Raw genomic sequence first — 19,538 nt, 5'->3', positions numbered from 1 at the left:
AACTTCCCCACTATTCAGGACATTTACAGAGACAGGTGTGTAAAAAGCACTCAAAGGATCACTGGGGACCCTAGTCACCCCAACCACAAACTGTTCCAGCTTCTACCATCTGGGAAACAGTACCACAGCATAAAAGCCAGGACCAACAGACTCCGGGACGGCTTCTTCCACCAGACTGATTAATTCATGCTGATACAATTGTATTTCTGTGCTATATTAACTGTCTGGTTGTATATACAATTTATTACAAATTACCATAAATTACACATTGCATGTTTAGACGGAGCATAACGTAAAGATTTTTACTCCTCATGTATGTGAAGGGCGTAAGAAGTAAAGTCAATTCAATACAATTTAAACTCTACAGGGCATGCTCTGCTGAACACAATGATTGGGAATTTTAGCTCAAGTGATAATGTCTTTGTGTTTGGGTATTCTTTGTTACTTGAAAGGGGTTTGGCACAACAGTTTGGTCATGCTGAAGGGAGGGGAGGATTAAGAATCTATGTACATACCTTCCAAATCTTGTAAATCAGAAGAGATTATGGGGTGGGGGGTATGTGGATATGAGATTACCATCACCCTGTAAACGTCACCAAATGTTGTAGCGTGGATGAAATTACCAGAGAGACAGAGTCACTGGTAGATACAAAGCAGCTTCTTTATTCGACACAACAAGGTACAGCAGGCATCATATGGACGGAGATGCTTTCGGTAGAAAGGTCTGCTCGCCCAATGTGGGCTCGATATTTATAGGCTAAACACAAAGGCAATCGCTACTTAAAAAGTTATAGGCTATGCATAGACAATGCTTCCTTTTGAAGCTACCTACAAACATCACACCTTCTGACTTCATCCTTTCCTTCTGACGCCAACATGTCTGGGTTGGTATCCACAGCCTTTAGGAATGCAAGGAATGCAGCTCTGTAAACATTGCTGGCCACCAATTATGCACTGGCTCCTCAAATAGCGTTCTGTAGCAGCATTGCAGGTAGTCACTCTCACTGATTGAAGCTGTGACAGTACCTCCTGTAGAGATAAAGGTCAGCACTACAGCCACTGCAGGAGGCTATCACACAGCTTTAGTAGGTTTGCATCATGCCATGGCAGACCAGGACCAGTTACAGACATCCAAAATACCCAACACTACCATTGATATATTAGTTCAAAGACATGGAGAGGAGGTGCCCCAGGAAGATACAGAATCCTTTCCTCCAGATCACTGAATGTGTGGACAATGTAGTGCACATGTTGCTGGTGGAAGTATCACATCTTCACCACATTATGGTTATGGGTTTTATATTCTGTGTTTTTTTTTAAATCATCTGGTCATTTTCTGTTTTATTGTGCACGGGGAGGGTGTCTGGGGTTGATGCTCTGTTAATTTTTTGTGCGAGCAGTTTGTTTTTTGGGGGACAATGTTACCGTTCCATTTTGTGTAGGGGAACAGAGGCCGGTTTTGGGGGGGTGTTGATGATTGGGATGCCATCCTTTTTTGTACGGTGGGAATGGGTTTGATGTTTCTCTCTGAACGACTTTCATGTTCTTTCTTTGTTTCGTGGCTGTCTGGAGAAGACAAGTTTCAGAGTTGTACATGGATACATGCTTTGAAAATAAATGAACGTTCTGTGTGATTGAGATTGTTGTTGTTTGGTGAATAAAGGAGGTGTATAGTTTGAAGCGGTACTTTTGTAACACTGTATTCACTGCTAGAAAGGATTTGCTGACGTAGTTGATTACTTTCATCAGCTATTTAAAGTCATTAAACTTTTTCCTGCACTACATCAGCCTGGATGGTTTACCCAGATGAGTTACTAAAGACCTGTGCTGATCAACTGGCTGACATGTTCACTGATATCTTTTTCCTCTCGCTGTGGCATTCTGAGGTGGCCATCTGCTTGAAGCAGGCTTCAACTATACCAATGTCTAAGAAGAACATGGTAAGCCTGCCTCAATAACTATCATCCAGTAGCACTTACATCTACTGCGATGAAGTGCTTTGAGAGATTGGTGATGAAACACATCAACCCCTGACTGACAAGTGACTTGGATCCACTCCAATTTACCTGTCATCACAAACAATCCCCAGCAGATACCATTTCATTGACTCTTCACTTAATCCTGGAACATCTGGACAGTGAAGATACATAAATCAGGATGCTCTTCATTGACTACAGCTCGGCATTCAATAGAAACATAGAAACATAGAAAATAGGTGCAGGAGTAGGCCATTCGGCCCTTCGAGCCTGCACCGCCATTTATTATGATCATGGCTGACCATCCAACTCAAATCTCTTATCATCCTCTCAAATCTAATCAATAAGCTTCAATACCTTGGCCTCAACACCTCCTTGTGCAATTGAATCCTTGAATTCCTCACTCACAGACCCCAGTCAGTTTGGACTGGCAAAGGTATCTGCACAATCTGCATCGGCACACGTCTTACCCCCCCTCCCCCCCTGCTCTACTCACTTTCTACTTAAGACCACGAGGCTAAGCACAGCTCCAATGCCATATTTAAATTTTCTGATGTTACCACTGTCATTGGCCAAATCAAATGTGGTGACAAGTCAGCATATAGGAGGGAGGTTGAAAATCTGGCTGAGTGATGGCACAACAACCTCTCACTCAATGTCAGCAAGACCAAGGTGTCACGATGCGCGCTCGCAGGACTGGACCCACGTGGAGGAACAGGAGACTCCCTCTGTCACGGTGGTCGCTGGCACCCACTGTACCCAGGTGCGGTGGACAGCAGCCTCGGTCACGGTAAGCGCTGACGACTTGACCCAGGAACGGAGGAGCAGCACACTCCCCATGAATAGATGGAAACAAGAGGTCAGACAGGCATACCAACAGAGCGTTGGGGGCATGAATGAGTGACATCATGAGAGAAGTCATACTCCCAAAAACACAGTAGGAATCTGCTTACAGAGCACAACGGGAATTCTCTTTAAATAATCATAGAATCCGGGAAACAGCTGCCAATTAACCTGACGAGACCAAACAGAAAGTACCTGAGCTTAATGGCTCTAACAATTAGTAAATACAGATGCTGGAGAAACCCAATATTCAATGGCAAGCTGCAGAGGTCCGCAGAGCTCATCACACAAGGAGTAGATTATTGACTTTGGGAGGAGAAACTAGAGGTCCATGAATCAGTTCTCATCAGGGGATCAGAAATGGAGTGGGTCAGCAACGTTAAAATCAGCGGTGTTATCATTTCAGAGGACCTGTCCTGGGCCCAGCATGTATGTGCAATTATGAAGGAAGCACAGCAATGCCTCTACTTCCCAAGAAGTTTGCAAAGATTCAGCATGACATCTAAAACTTGAACAAACTTCTATAGTTGTGAGGTGGAGAGTATATTGACTGGTTGCATCATGGCCTGGTATGGAAACACCAATGTCACGATATGGAAAAGCCTACAAAAAGTAGTCGATACAGCCCAGTCCATCACAGGTAAAGTCCTCCCCACTATTGAGCACATACATCTACACGGAGCACTGTCACAGGAAAGCAGCATCCATCATCAAAGTATCTGGTTAGGCTCGTGAACCAGAGGAGATAACTTCACTCACCCCATCACTGAACTGCTCCGACAACCTGTGGACTCACTTTCAAGGACTCTTCATCTCATGTTCTCGATATTTATTGCTTACATATTTATTTTCTATTTGCACTTTGTTTGTCCTGTTGCACTTTGTTTGTCCTGTGGTCTTGCAATGATTCTATTGTGTTCCTTGGATTTACTGTATTTGCGCACAAGAAAATGGATCTCAGGGTTGTATATGGCAATGTATATTTACTTTAATAATAAATTCACTTTGAACTTTGAACATCAGATCCTGCTGTTGATAGCTTTTGGTGTCCACAAGAAACTGCTTCCATTGTTACGTACAGAACAAAGACTGGCACAACACAGGAACAGGCCCTTCAGTTCACAATGTCCACAGAGCATGATGCTGTATTCTTTTGCATGTACGTGATTCACATCCCTCTATCCCCTGCACATGAATGTGTCCAACAGCCTCTTAAATGTCTATATCCATCACCATCCTGGCAGCCCACTCCAGGGCACTGACCACTCTCCGTTGGGGGAAAAAATATACCTTACCCTGCACACGTCCTTTAAACTTTCCCCATCTCACCTTATATGCATGTCCTCATTTATACCCTGGTGGAGAGATTCTATCTGCTCTACATATGCCTCTCATAATTTTATAAATTTTTATCAGGTCTTCTCTCAGCATGAGATGCTCCAGAGAGAACAAATCAAATTTGTCCAACCTCTCCTTTTAGCTCATCCCCTCTATTCCGGGCATGGTACTCTAATGCACCCTTTCTGAAGCTGTTGCCTTCTTCCTGTTACCAAAATTGCACACAGTACTCCTTACGGCACACACAAAGTTTTATCTAGAGGCAACATGAATTCCTTACTTTTATATTCAATGCCCCAACCAAAGAAGGCAAGGATGCCTTCAAACACCTCCTTTCACCCTAGCTACTTGAATGGTCACTTTTAGGGAGCAATGGACCAGAACCCCAAAATCCCTCTGTACATCAGTGCTGTTATTGCCATGTCATTGGCTGTATACTTTCCCCTTATATTTGAACTCCTAAAATGTAACATATTACACCCACTCAGACTAAAGTTAAGATGGTTTCCTTAGCTTGTGCTTGTGGAAAACCTCTCTCCTCTTAACACCATGTTGAAAACCATGTCAGAAGATTGGGATGTCCAATCTGTTATGGTTTGATGCCAGTATTTTAAACTGTACCATGACTTGGTATTAAGTAGTGAATCAAAGTCATTCAGCTGTTTCTAGCCATTTTGTATCTACTCAGTGGCCACTCTGTTAGGTACACCTGTACACCTGCTTGTTAATGCAAATATCTTCAGCCAATCACATGGCTGCAACTCTATGCACAAAAGCATGCTGACAAGGTCAAGAGGTTCAGTTGTTGTTCAGACGAAACATCGGAATGGGGAAGAAATATAATCTAAATTACTTTGACTGTGGAATGATTGTTGGTGCCGGCGGGGGGCTGGGGGTTGAGTATGTCAGAAAATGCTGATCTCCTGGTCTTATCATGCACCACGTTCTCGAGAGTTTCCAAAGAATGGTGCGAAGTAAAATCCAGTGAGCAGCAGCTCTGTGGACAAAGACACCTTGTTAATGAGAGAGGTCAGAGGAGAAAGGACAGACTCCTTCAAGTTGACAGGAAGGTGACAGTAACTCACCAGTGTAGAGCATCTTTGAACACACAACATGTCACACCTCAGGAGACCATGAACATTGACTTAGTGGCCAGGTAATTCGGTACTTGGTGTAAATAAAGTGGCCACTGAGTGTATTGTACCTTGCGAATATGCAGGAAAACAGTAAACAGTGGAGTTGTTGCCAACTCTGGACTGATGATGGCTTCAATAAGGTGATTCTGATACAGATTCTGACAGGAATTTTATAATTGAAAACCTGTAAAGAAACAAGTTCTTCTAGCAGAATTGCAACCTTTCATATGCTTTTTATTTTCACAGCAGGTTCTGACTATCAGACCTGTGTATTTATGACTAAATCGTAGTCAGAAATCTTTCCCTGTCCCTCTCTTCCCTCACCCCCCCCTTCAGAATTCATACATTTACGGACTCTTTGGTTCTCTCATGAAACATTGGACTGTTAAACTTTGGTCATTTTTTGAATTTGTGGGGCTCATCTTAGGTGTCAAGAGGGCAAAACCACCAGCACACAAAAAGTTAAGGAACATCTGCCTGATAACAATCCCTGGCATATACGGCTGGGCATCGAAGGCATTCCTGATTACACAAGGAAAAACAGCAATTCTCTGTACCAGTGATGCTTCCTTTCTTGTCGCTGTAAACGACTTTTATGCACGCCTCAAGGCATGCGACACAAAGCCAGCCACAAAAGCTACCTTCCTTCCTGGGTGAGCAGCCACTGTGTATAACAGCGGGAGACGCGAGGACTCTACAGAGAGTCAACTCCCGTAAAACCCCAGGGTGAGTACTCAGGGAGTGTGCACGCCAGCTTATTGACACCTTCATGGACATCTTCAGCGCTTCATTCATCCAAGCTGCTGTCCCCACGTGAGTCAAATCAGCCAACATCATCCCTGTACAAAAGAACTCCACATCTTCAGAACTAAATGATTACTGCCCAGTGGCACTGATGCCAATCATCATGAAGTGCTTTGAACAGTTGATAATGGGACATATCAAAATTTCCAGTCCTGCCAGATTGGACACTACTGACAGAACCGCTCTACCACAGGTGCCTTAGTATCTGTCATCCACCTGACCCTACCACACCGAGAAAACAAGGACATTTATGTCAGAATGCTGTTTCTGCATTTCATTTTGGTATAACAAACTATTGTCCCACAGACCTTGGTGAACCTCTCATGGTCCCAGAACACACCCTTCACAAACAAGAACGCTCACTAGTACCTCTGCTTTTGAGGAGGCTGAAGAAAGCTGGACTATGTGCAATACTCATGACCTTCTACAGATGCAGAGTAGAGAGCATCCTAACATGTGCAGCACTGCATGGCACAGAAACTGCACTGTGGTGGACAGGTTGACTTGACAACAGGTAGTCAAACTCCCCAGTGCAACACCTGCATCAGCCTACCCACCATCAAGGGCATATACAGTGCCTGTAAAAAGTAATCTCCCCCCCCCCGGAAGTTTTCATGTCTTGTTGTTTTACAACATTGAATCACAGTGGATTTAATTTGGCTTTTTTGACACTGATCAACAGAAAAAGACTCTTTCATGTCAAAGTGAAAACAGATCCCTACAAAGTGATTTAAATGAATTACAACTATAAAACACAAAATAATTGATTGCTTAAGTATTCACCCCTTTCAAGTCAGTATTTAGTAGATGCACAGTTACAACTTTGATTCTGTGTGGATAGGTCTCTATCAGTTTTGCACATCTGGACACTGCAATTTTCCCCCATTCTTCTTCACAAAACTGCTCAAGCTCTGTCAGATTGCATGGAGATCGTGAATGAACAGCCCATTTCAAGTCCAGCCACAAATTCTCAGCTGGATTGAGGTCTGGACTCTGACTTGGCCACTCCAGGACACTAACTTTGTTGTTTTTAAGCCATTCCTGTGTAGCTTTGGCTTTATGCTTGGGGTTATAGTGTTACTGGAGAACAAATCTCCCAAGTCGCAGTTCTCTTGCAGACTGCATCAAGTTTTCCGCCAGGATTTCCCTGTATTTTGCTGCATTCATTTTACCCTCTACCTTCACAAGCATTCCAGGGCCTGCTGTAGTGAAGCATCCCCACAGCATGATGCAGCCACCACCATGCTTCACGGTAGGGATGTTGTGTTTTTGATGATGTGTGGTGTTTGGCTTATGCCAAACATAGCATTTAGTCTGATGGCCAAAAAGCTTAATTTTGGTTTCATCAGACCATAGACCCTTCTTCCAGCTGAATTCAGAGTCTCCCACATGCCTCTGGCAAACTCTAGCTGAGATTTCATGTGAGTTTTTTTCAATAGTGGCTTTCTCTTTGCCACTCTCCCATAAAACTGAGACTGGTGAAGCACCCGGGCAACAGTTGTTATATACACAGTCTCTCCCGTCTCAGCCACTGAAACTTGTAACTCCTCCAGAGTTGTCATAGGTCTCTTGGTGGCCTCCCACACTCATCCCCTTCTTGCACAGTCACTCACTTTTTAAGGACAACCTGGCAGATTTACGGCTGTGCCATATTCTTTCCATTTCTAGATGATTGACTTCACTGTACTCCGAGGGATAATCAGTGACTTGGAAATTTTCTTGTATCCATCTCCCGACTTGTGCTTTTCAATAACCTTTTCGCAGAGTTGTTTGGAGTGTTCTTTTGTCTTCATGGTGTAGTTTTTGCCAGGATACTGACTCAATACAATCAATTAAAACACCTTGATCGCACAGAGGTCTCCTAAAACAAATCTCTATTTAACTAATTGTGTTGTTTCTAAAACCAATTGGCTGCAGCACTGATGATTTGGTGTGTCATATTAAAGGGGGGGGTGAATACTTGTGCAATCAATTATTTTGTGTTTTATATTTGTAGTTAATTTAGATCACTTTGTAGAGATTTGTTTTCACTTTGATACGAAAGAGTATTTTTCTGTTGATCAGTGTCAATAAAGCCAAATTGAATCCACTGTGATTCAATGTTGTAAAATAATAAAACATAAAAACTTCTGTTGGGGGGAATACTTTTTGTATACACTGTATATAGAAAGGTGCCAGAAAAGGGCCAGCATTATTATAAAGGAACTTACCCACCTTGCTTGTGAACGGTTGGTCCTACTCCCATCAAGGAGGAGGCTAGGTAGCATTCACGCCAGGACCACCAGACTCAAAAACTGTTGCTTTCCCCAGGCAGTAAGTCTGGTCAATACCTCCACCTACTAATGCAGCCCAGCGCCACTACTTTATCATTTCCTTGTAGAGTCACCCCTGTGCCTTGCGTCACTTTACAGACATACAATCCACCTATGTATATAAACCATCTAATGTATTTGTAAAGTATTTGTGGCTTTATTATTATTTTCTTTACCTTATTGTGATTTTTTATGTGTGCTGCATCGGATCCAAAGTAACAATTATTCTCTTCTCCTTTACACTTGTATACTGGAGATGGCATTGAACAACCTTGAATCTTGAATACCTACTCAACTGTATAGCTACCTGTTCCTGTTAATGTAGGCACAGATAACCACTCTTCCTGCAGCTACAACTGTGACCTCCAACCTGAACTGTTCCTAATTTATTATTCATTTTCTGCCCTATATGTTTATTGCCGCTCAAATTATTGAATATTTTGCTATTCACTAGAAATATTAGGAAATTTTATGTAAAGTTAAGAATATAGCATAAAAATATAAATGGGAATTGACACTTGGTAGATTCGGTATCTGAACTGGCAGTATAATTTTGGTTTTATATTGCCAATGTTAATAAACGGAGAACGAGAATGCCTTTTTTTCTCATGCAAGTGATGCTACTTTTCTAGCAACACACATAAAAGTTGCTGGTGAACGCAGCAGGCCAGGCAACATCTCGAGGAAGAGGTACAGTCAATGTTTCGGGCTGGAAGGGCCTCAGCCCGAAACGTCGACTGTACCTCTTCCTGGAGATGCTGCCTGGCCTGCTGCGTTCACCAGCAACTTTTATGTGTGTTGCTTGAAATTCCAGCATCTGCAGAATTCCTTGTGTTTGCTACTTTTCTAGTATTTATCATGGATATAGGAAAGAACACATAGAGGACCAATTGGGTGGTTAATTCTCATGTTCCACCAATGTTATGAAGATAAAGTGTACTGTTCTTATGAGTGTGCAGATATGAAAATGCTAGGTAGAATGGCGTCTGGAAAGAAAATCAAAGCATTTCTTGCCCTATTTTTTCAAAATGCCTGTTTGCTTCTGACAACAGGGTTGGATATTTTATCAGCCTCATTCCACACAATAAGCTATCTAGAGCTTCTTTCAAGATAATAGTCCAGTCAATGCAACACAGCGGTGAGATGCAAAAGCAGAAAATAGATGTGGTAAGTTTGTCAACTGTTTTCCACAAGTGATTAATACCAGGGCTAAACCAGCTTCAGTCAGAATTTTCTAGGTATCTCCTGCTCAGCTGCCACAGTTTTGAGGGAAATCTAGTTCCATGCCTAGACATGCTTTCTCCAATATTTAGATACTTAATTAAAAGAGGAAAGATTCTGCCTGATATCCTTCAGTGCCTCACAGGATAAATGCATTGTGCACCATACAATACAGGAATGTGCACATCAGCCCATCACATCCATGCCAACGTTTTTCCCCATCTACATAATCCCAAATGTATGCATTAAGATCATATCCTACAATGCCTTGCTTATTTGACCGTCTGCTAAACGACTTGTAAATGAAGCAAGTATATCTGATCCCACCACCTCTTCTGGCAGCTCGTTGCAGATGGCAACCACCCCCTGTGTAAAAACTTACGCCTCAGATCCCCTATAAACTTCTTTCTCACTTTAAACTTATCCATTCCTGTTTTAATACCCTCACCGTGAATAACTTATGACTATCTACCCTAATTATGCCTCTCATAATCTTATATACTAAAATCAATTCACCCCTCAGCCTCGTTTGCTCCAACAAAAACATGCCTAGCCTATCAATCCCTCCCCATAACTGAAATCCTACAATCTAAATAACATCCTCAGGAATCTCCTCTGCACCTCTCCAGTGCAATCACATCCTTCTTATGGTGTGGTAAATAGAACTGTACACAATACTCCAAACACAGCTTAATGTGTTTTGTAAAGTTGCAACATGATGTTCCAATTCTTATATTTTATGCCCCGACCTTTGAAACATGCCACAGACCATCTTCACCGCCCTATCCACTATATGACCCCTTTTGTGCAAGGATGGACATAGACTGCTTGACCTCCGTATTCATTAACATTCATCTGCGCCCTACTATTCACTGTCCAGGGCCTGAGGGGACCATTTGCCAAGCTCAGCTTTCTAACACAGCAGCTGACACTTGCAAAGATCAAAGAGCTATTTCTGAGAAAGTCAACCTTCCAGTCAATCAAAGTCAATATTCCTTGCTCTGGTTCTTTTTTACAACAAGAAACTTCAAGAACCAGTCTTCATTTCATAACATAAATTGCAAGCAGTAATCAGTCTGAAGTTAAAAGGACTGCTTTGCAAACAAAGAGCACTATCCATAGGGTACAGGCTGCTGGCCCACACCAGGACTGGCTGCTCAAGAGATGCGGTGTAAAACAATGGGGTTATGTTAATTGGGCCTGCGGCAAACCAGACAACATTGCTTGTGTTATTTAGTTCAATGAAGTTTGCAGACTATTCTGATGCTGTCACGTGGCACATCAAATAGCTAATCTAGCAGTAGTTGGGAGATTTGTGTACTCAGCGTCAGCCTTCAGAGCTTTAATTTTGAGTGTCTGAGATCTGTGCCCCAGAAGCTTTTAGTCCATGTCTGTGAGCTCACCAAGTAGCAAAAAAAATCCAATATAACAGTTAGAAAACAGTCAGGCTTGTTAGGAATGGTCAAGGAACAAGAAGAAGAATAACAGAAATACAGGGTGACTAGAATCCATTTCTCTGCCTTTGATTTCTGCAATGGATGACTCGATTGTCTGCAACTCGTTGGTATGTCTTTTTAGCTTTTGGGAATTGTACCTGTATTTTGACAATCCTTTGTACTTTAGAAATCTTTTATAAGACAGAAATCCTCTGTGAGATTTAATCTATGTTTAAACATGTATCACTAAAAATAAACCATCTGTTTCAATGACTTCGCCAACTGGAGGTATCTTCTTGGTGGGAGGGGGCACCGCTCAGTTAATGGGTGGTTGGTAGTTAAATTTGCCGTGGAGGATAAGCAGGGAAGTGATCTAGCCTTTGAACAGCAAGTGGTCACAGTATAACCTCCCTTTGGTGAGGGTACCAGTAGCTATCTATATTGGATAGGGTTTAAGATCTTTGTATGAGTTTGAAACTTCTCAGACAGCAAACACAATACCATCAGACATTTGTAGCTCTATTTCACTTCCCAAGATGCGTCATCTCACACTTATTACTCATTTACTAGCTGCCCACTACACCACTAGTGTTTGGAGCAGCAATGAAGGTCCTCCAACTCTGGTGGTGTTCAAGGCTTCCTGCATCCTCTCGGATTTCACTACTGTCCTGAGTGGAGACTCAGGAGTACCACCACTCTCAAAGGTAGAAGGATTCTTCATTGCTGTTTCCATAATAATTCTGTTTTACCAGTCAGGGTTGTTAGCCCTGAACTAAACCTCCAAAACTGGAAGACTTGTGATCCATTCTTAGTATGTCTTCTACCCTTTGACCTCTATAGCATGTTGACCCTACCAAGCCCTGACTCCAGCCAGCATAGCTCTCCAGGTCACTGAGTCAGGCAAACCTCAAAGCTACCGCAAGATTGTAGTCGTCTTGGAGGAACTCACAATTGTCCAGATTAAATTCCATATGCCAGTGTCATATCCAACTTTCCATCTGATCTATATCCTGCTATAAAAAGGGACTGACAGAGGTTGGACAACCTTCCACACTCTCCATCTTTTTTTGCGTTATTTGCAAACTTCATAATTATACCTTCTGCACCCATGTTCATCGTGATATGCCTTGTAAACGAAAGAACTCCAAAGTGCAATACCTGGTCTGTGGAATTCACTTTCTCTTTTACCCCTGCCCTGCTGAACCCAGAAAAAAAACATTAGGAATTGCTTGATTTGCTCTCAGTCTGCTGGATAAACAATCTATATGCGAACACAAGGCAAAGGTAGAATCACTGTCAGATGCTCAGACACGCCACTTGGATAAAGTATCGGGGATGCTCATCGAAGAACTGTAGTGAGACAGAAAACCTACTTTAGTACTCTATGACTATATTGTAGCACCTCTAGATTTGTACCAGCAAAATCACCATTTTTGCAAGTCATGAGGGTATCATTCTGCAATTCCAGACAAATGCTGCTGCCTGGAATAGATCCCAAACATGAAAAAATCTGTTGATGCTGGAAACTCAGAACAACACAGACAAACCGCAGAAGGAACTCAGCAGGTCAGGCAGTGTCTATGGAAGAGTAAACAGTCAACGTTTCAGGCCGAGAGGTCGACTGTTGACTCTTTGGTGCCTAACCTGCTGAGTTCCTCCAGCATTTTGTGTGTGTTGCCTAGAAAAGATTCTCCTTTACTTTTGCCTTTAGAGGAGGAAAATGGAATAACAGGAGAGCTCCTCCTTTGGGCCTGCTCTGCCTTTCTATAAAATCATTATACCTTGTAACCTTTTACCTCAGTGTTTTTCAGGTACATATTTGCACCTTCCTTGAAGATACTCATAGACGTTGCCTCAAATGCACTTCGAGAAAGAGAATTACAGAGATTACAAAGGCTCATGGCTCTTTGAGAAAAATAGATTTGCCTCATTTCTGTCTTAGACAGGCAACCACTTATTTTTAAACAGCAACTCCCAGTATTAGATTTACTCACATCCATTTCAAGGTCTTATATATTTCAACCAAGATGCCTTTACTCTTAAGAATACCAGCAGATGCAAGCCTAGTCTGTCCACCTCATGAGATAGCCTACCCATTCCTCCATTCCAGATTTCAGTCCACTGAACATTAGAAGTTAAGAACTACTACGCTAGGCCAAGCTTAGCTATTACATTTAGTTTCCCAACACCCGCAACATTCAAATCTTTGTTTTATTGAAACCTAATTGAACGATAAATAAATGATGAGTCTTTAGAGAACACAGTCAAAAGGTTTAACTGCATTGAAATGAGTGATACATTGAGCCTTTCCTAACCTGAAGCTTAGCAACGGAATGCTCACTGCACCTAGTGAATGCCACAGACATTTACTTATAGTATTTGGGCATTGTTTTTTAAAGTGTAATAATAGAATAGTGATTAAATAGGAATAATCACATTAAATAAACAGTGAAAGCTGGCCAGTCACTGTGAATTCTACTGTTGCTGAATGGAAAGCTTAATGTGCTCAGTTCATGATCACGAGAGATTAGATGTTCCCCACCTCCATTCATGAGTGAAAATGAGAATAATGATGGTCATCAAATATGCATTTAGAGCCAGCAGGTGTCCCATTTGTGATCAAATATTGTTTGTGTGGTATGAGCAATGCAAAACAGAATGCATCTGTATTCAACTGACTCTGCGTTTCCTCACTGACTGAAAATGCTCCTTTAGAAATGCTAGGGTTTCTTATATTAAGACTGCAAGAGCGGAAGACATTACTGGGCAGGATGCTGGAGCCGAAAATGAATGACAGGGGATAATCAGGTAGGCGTTTCAGCAATGCAAGCTTTAGGAGAATTGTTGTCCTATTGTAGATGCTACTTCAGATGATATGCTGTGTACAAGCAGACAGCCAGTTGCCTGCAGCTTTGCCCTTGAAATTTTATTGATAAAGGTATTATTGTTAAATATGATAACTGAGGTTAACATACAATCAATTGATTCTGCTGCACCAAAATGTCATGTCTAGTTAAAGAGCTTTTATTAAATTCTTCAGAAGCCATGTAAAAGTGCTCTTTTTATGATAGCTAGTATAGGTTTGTTTTTCCTATAGTTTTACTCATCAGGTTACCTGCTGCTTTGTACCAATCGAGGTTAAAGCTAATTAAATGCACACTGCATTTACTAATTTTACACTTCTTTTTCTCTCAGCTTTGTACAAAAGCCATAAATTGTCATTGTGTCTTGCTACTTATATGTAACATCATAAATATATGCTGAAATTTAGAAAAACAAACATTTTTATGTTCTTTATGATGCCTTTCCAAGGAGATTCAATGGCTCCTTGTTTCGGAAGTGGTAGGAGTCAATGCCTGTATGCATTCCCAGTTGATTGAATAGGAAAAGCTTAATGGACTAATACTGTAAATTAGTCTCCTTCCTATCTGTTTGCACATATTCACGCAAGACAATAGCGATTTCATAGCCAGTATTTACCCCGGACAGGAGCAAATTTAGTCAAGGTAAGAGGCCCTTAAAATGTTACAATCTGATTGGCAGCTTCAAAAAGGTTTTAGAAAATGGAAAATAATATTTGATAAATCTGTTAGAGTTTTTTTAAGTTGTAACTAGCAGTCTAGGTCAGGATAAAACTGTAGATTTAGATTTATAGAAGTCAATTGACAAGGCATTACACAAGAGGTTATAAAGCTGATGGGATTCAGGAAACTCAATAAACAGGAGGATTGGTTAACAGGTATAAAGAGTGGGAATAAATGGGTCCTCTCTAAGTAGGCAGGTTGCAATTGTTGGGTTAATACTTCAACTTGTTTATGATTTAAATTAATAATTTTGATGTTTGTAATATACAGGTGTTTGCTGACTGGCGAATTCATAGGAAAGTAAACAATGAGTTGGCTGTAAAGATACTTACATAATAGAAAGAGGGTAAGGGTGTGGCATATGGTGTACGATGTGGGGAAGAGTGAAAATATCCACTTTAGCAGTATATTGAGAAGGTGAGAGACTGGAAAGAGTGGGTATTTCGAGTAACGTGGGTGGTCTTGCACATAAATCTTAGATCATTGACATGCAATAAAGCAAGAATTTATCAATTGATGGGTTTGCCTTTATTATAAAAGAAGTGGAGTCAAGAACAAGGATATAGTTGTGAGCTGGGACCTGAAGCAGTGTGTGCAATCTTGATTTCATCACTTCAAGTGAATTCTCCAAGAGGACCACAACCCTGTCAAGGTTTGGAGGTTTGTGTGCCTCAATGACTCAGAGAGCTACGTTGGCTGGAGTCAGGGCTTTATGCTTTGTCTCTTGGTAGGGTCACCCATGCCAAACAGGTCAAAGGGTAGAGGGCAGATTAAGAGTGGTCCACAGGTCCTCCAGGCCCCGGTTGTTAAACTCAAGGCTAAGAATCCTGACTGGTAAAACTGTTACGGAAACAGCAATGAAGGATCGTATATCTGAGTGTGACGGTATTCCTGAGTCTCCATCCGGAACTTGCATGACTGACAGTAGTGAAAACCGAGCTAATGACACGATGAAGAAAGCCCTGAACACTGCCTGAGATGGGGGACCTTCATTGCTGCTCTAAACGCCAGTGGCGTTACGGGCATTATAGAGAGACTTCAAGTGAATATGTTTGTTTAGAAGGGTTAGAAAGAAAATTTACTGCACTGATTTTTGGATAGTGGTATTGTTCTGTGAGAAGAGATTGAATTGATAGGATCTATATTGTCTTAAATTTGGAAGAATGAAAGATGAGGAATAATCTAACTGATGCCAAATATAATTCTCAACAGCAGATGCTTCTCCTTATGGTGGCAATGAGCTGTTAGTTTAGCAGTTAAATCAGGAAAAATTATTTCATTTAAAGGATTGCTAAACCGAGATGTTTGTGGATGTTCAATTGTTACATCCAAAGTGGATGGATATTGAGGGATTTAAGGAAATTGGGAAAATGCAGGGAGATGAAGGAGACTAGTGTTGAAATTGCAGGGGCCCTGGCAGAAATATTTAAAATGTCGCTGTCTACGGGTGAAGTGCCGGAGGATTGGAGAGTGGCTCATGTTGTTCCGTTGTTTAAAAAAGGATCGAAAAGTAATCCGGGAAATTATAGGCCGGTGAGTTTAACGTCAGTAGTAGGTAAGTTATTGGAGAGAGTACTAAGAAACAGAATCTACAAGCATTTGGATAGACAGGGACTTATTAGGGAGAGTCAACATGGCTTTGTGCGTGGTAGGTCATGTTTGACCAATCTATTGGAGTTTTTCGAGGAGGTTACCAGGAAAGTGGATGAAGGGAAGGCAGTGGATATTGTCTACATGGACTTCAGTAAGGCCTTTGACAAGGTTCCACATGGGAGGTTAGTTAGGAAAATTCAATCGCTAGGTATACATGGAGAGGTGGTAAATTGGATTAGACATTGGCTCAATGGAAGAAGCCAAAGAGTGGTAGTAGAGAATTGCTTCTCCGAGTGGAGGCCTGTGACTAGTGGTGTGCCACAGGGATCAGTGCTGGGTCCATTGTTATTTGTCATCTATATCAGTGATCTGGATGATAATGTGGTAAATTGGATCAGCAAATTTGCTGATGATACAAAGATTGGAGGTGTAGTAGACAGTGAGGAAAGTTTTCAGAGCCTGCAGAGGGACTTGGACCAGCTGGAAAAATGGGCTGAAAAATGGCAGATGGAGTTTAATACAGACAAGTGTGAGGTATTGCACATTGGAAGGAGAAACCAACGTAGAACATACAGGGTTAATGGTAAGGCACTGAGGAGTGCGGTGGAACAGAGGGATCTGGGAATACAGATACAAAATTCCCTAAAAGTGGCGTCACAGGTAGATAGGGTCGTAAAGAGAGCTTTTGGTACATTGGCCTTTATTAATCAAAGTATTGAGTATAAGAGCTGGAATGTTATGATGACGTTGTGTAAGGCATTGGTGAGGCCGAATCCGGAGTATTCTGTTCAGTTTTGGTCACCAAATTGCAGGAAGGATATAAATAAGGTTGAAAGAGGGCAGAGAAGGTTTACAAGGATGTTGCCGGGACTTGAGAAACTCAGTTACAGAGAAAGGTTGAATAGGTTAGGACTTTATTCACAGAACATAGAATATTACAGCACAGTACAGGCCCTTCGGCCCACAATGTTGTGCCGACCCTCAAACCCTGCCTCCTATATAAGCCCCCACCTTAGATTCCTCCATATACCTGTCAAGCTGAACGTGGTGAAATCAGTAATCAATACCGCCCGAGACTTACCGAACAACATTGTAGGGAAATGCAGCTTGCAACAAATTGCCACACTGTAGCATCACCATGTTTAGCATACCTCATTTCCTCAGGAAAAATTTATGATGGCTCTCACCAATTTTTATCTGCACACCATAGAAAGCATTATAGCTTGGTATAACATAGAACATAGAATAATACAGCACAGTACAGGCCCTTTGGCCCACAATGTTGTGCCGACCCTCAAACCCTGCCTCCCAGATAAGCCCCCACCTTAGATTCCTCCATATACCTGTCTAGTAGTCTCTTAAACTTCACTAGTGTATCTGCCTCCACCATTGACTCAGGCAGTGCATTCCACGCACCAACCACTCTCTGAGTAAAAAACCTTCCTCTAATATCCCCCTTGAACTTCCCACCCCTTACCTTAAAGCCATGTCCTCCTGTATTGAGCAGTGGTGCCCTGGGGAAGAGGCGCTGGCTATCCACTCTATCTATTCCTCTTATTATCTTGTACACCTCTATCATGTCTCCTCTCATCCTCCTTCTCTTCAAAGAGTAAAGCCCTAGCTCCCTTAACCTCTGATCATAATGCATACTCTCTAAACCAGGCAGCATCCTGGTAAATCTCCTCTGTACCCTTTCCAATGCTTCCACATCCTTCCTATAGTGAGGCGACCAGAACTGGACACAGTACTCCAAGTGTGGCCTAACCAGAGTTTTAGAGAGCTGCATCATTACATCGTGACTCTTAAACTCTATCCCTCGACTTATGAAAGCTAACATCCCATAAGCTTTCTTAACTACCCTATCCACCTGTGAGGCAACTTTCAGGGATCTGTGGACATGTACTCTGAGATCCCTCTGCTCCTCCACACTACCAAGTATCCTGCCACTTACTTTGTACTCTGCCTTGGAGTTTGTCCTTCCAAAATGCACCACCTCACACTTCTCCGGGTTGAACTCCATCTGCCACTTCTCAGCCCACTTCTGCATCCTATCAATGTCTCTCTGCAATCTTCGACAATCCTCTACACTATCTACAACACCACCAATCTTTGTGTCGTCTGCAAACTTGCCAACCCACCCTTCTACCCCGACATCCAGGTCGTTAATAAAAATCACGAAAAGTAGAGGTCCCAGAACAGATCCTTGTGGGACACCACTAGTCACAATCCTCCAATCCGAATGTACTCCCTCCACCACCACCCTCTGCCTTCTGCAGGCAAGCCAATTCTGAATTCACCTGGCCAAACTTCCCTGGATCCCATGCCTTCTAACTTTCTGAATAAGCCTACCGTGTGGAACCTTGTCAAATGCCTTACTAAAATCCATATAGATCACATCCACTGCACTACCTTCATCTATATGCCTGGTCACCTCCTCAAAGAACTCTATCAGGCTTGTTAGACACGATCTGCCCTTCACAAAGCCATGCTGACTGTCCCTGATCAGACCATGATTCTCTAAATGCCTATAGATCCTATCTCTAAGAATCTTTTCCAACAGCTTTCCCACCACAGACATAAGGCTCACTGGTCTATAATTACCCGGACTACCCCTACTACCTTTTTTGAACAAGGGAACAACATTCGCCTCCCTCCAATCCTCCGGTACCATTCCCGTGGACAACGAGGACATAAAGATCCTAGCCAGAGGCTCAGCAATCTCTTCTCTCGCCTCGTGGAGCAGCCTGGGGAATATTCCGTCAGGCCCTGGTGACTTATTTGTCCTAATGTATTTAAACAACTCCAGCCCCTCCTCTCCCTTAATATCAACATGCTCCAGAACATCAACCTCACTCATATTGTCCTCACCATCATCAAGTTCCCTCTCATTGGTGAATACCAAAGAGAAGTATTCATTGAGGACCTCGCTCACTTCCACAGCCTCCAGGCACATCTTCCCACCTTTATCTCTAATCGGTCCTATCTTCACTCCTGTCATCCTTTTTTTCTTCACATAATTGAAGAATGCCTTGGGGTTTTCCTTTACCCTACTCGCCAAGGCCTTTTCATGCCCCCTTCTTGCTCTTCTCAGCCCCTTCTTAAGCTCCTTTCTTGCTTCCCTATATTCCTCAATAGACCCATCTGATCCTTGCTTCCTAAACATGTATGCTGCCTTCTTCCACCTGACTAGATTTTCCACCTCACTTGTCACCCATGGTTCCTTCACCCTACCATTCTTTATCTTCCGCACCGGGACAAATTTATCCCTTACATCCCGCAAGAGATCTCTAAACAT

The sequence above is a fragment of the Mobula hypostoma genome, chromosome 9 (assembly GCF_963921235.1).
Source record: "Mobula hypostoma chromosome 9, sMobHyp1.1, whole genome shotgun sequence".
Lineage (NCBI taxonomy): Eukaryota > Metazoa > Chordata > Chondrichthyes > Myliobatiformes > Myliobatidae > Mobula > Mobula hypostoma.
The sequence above is the reverse complement of the archived record's forward strand: the minus strand, read 5'-3'. Positions refer to the sequence as shown.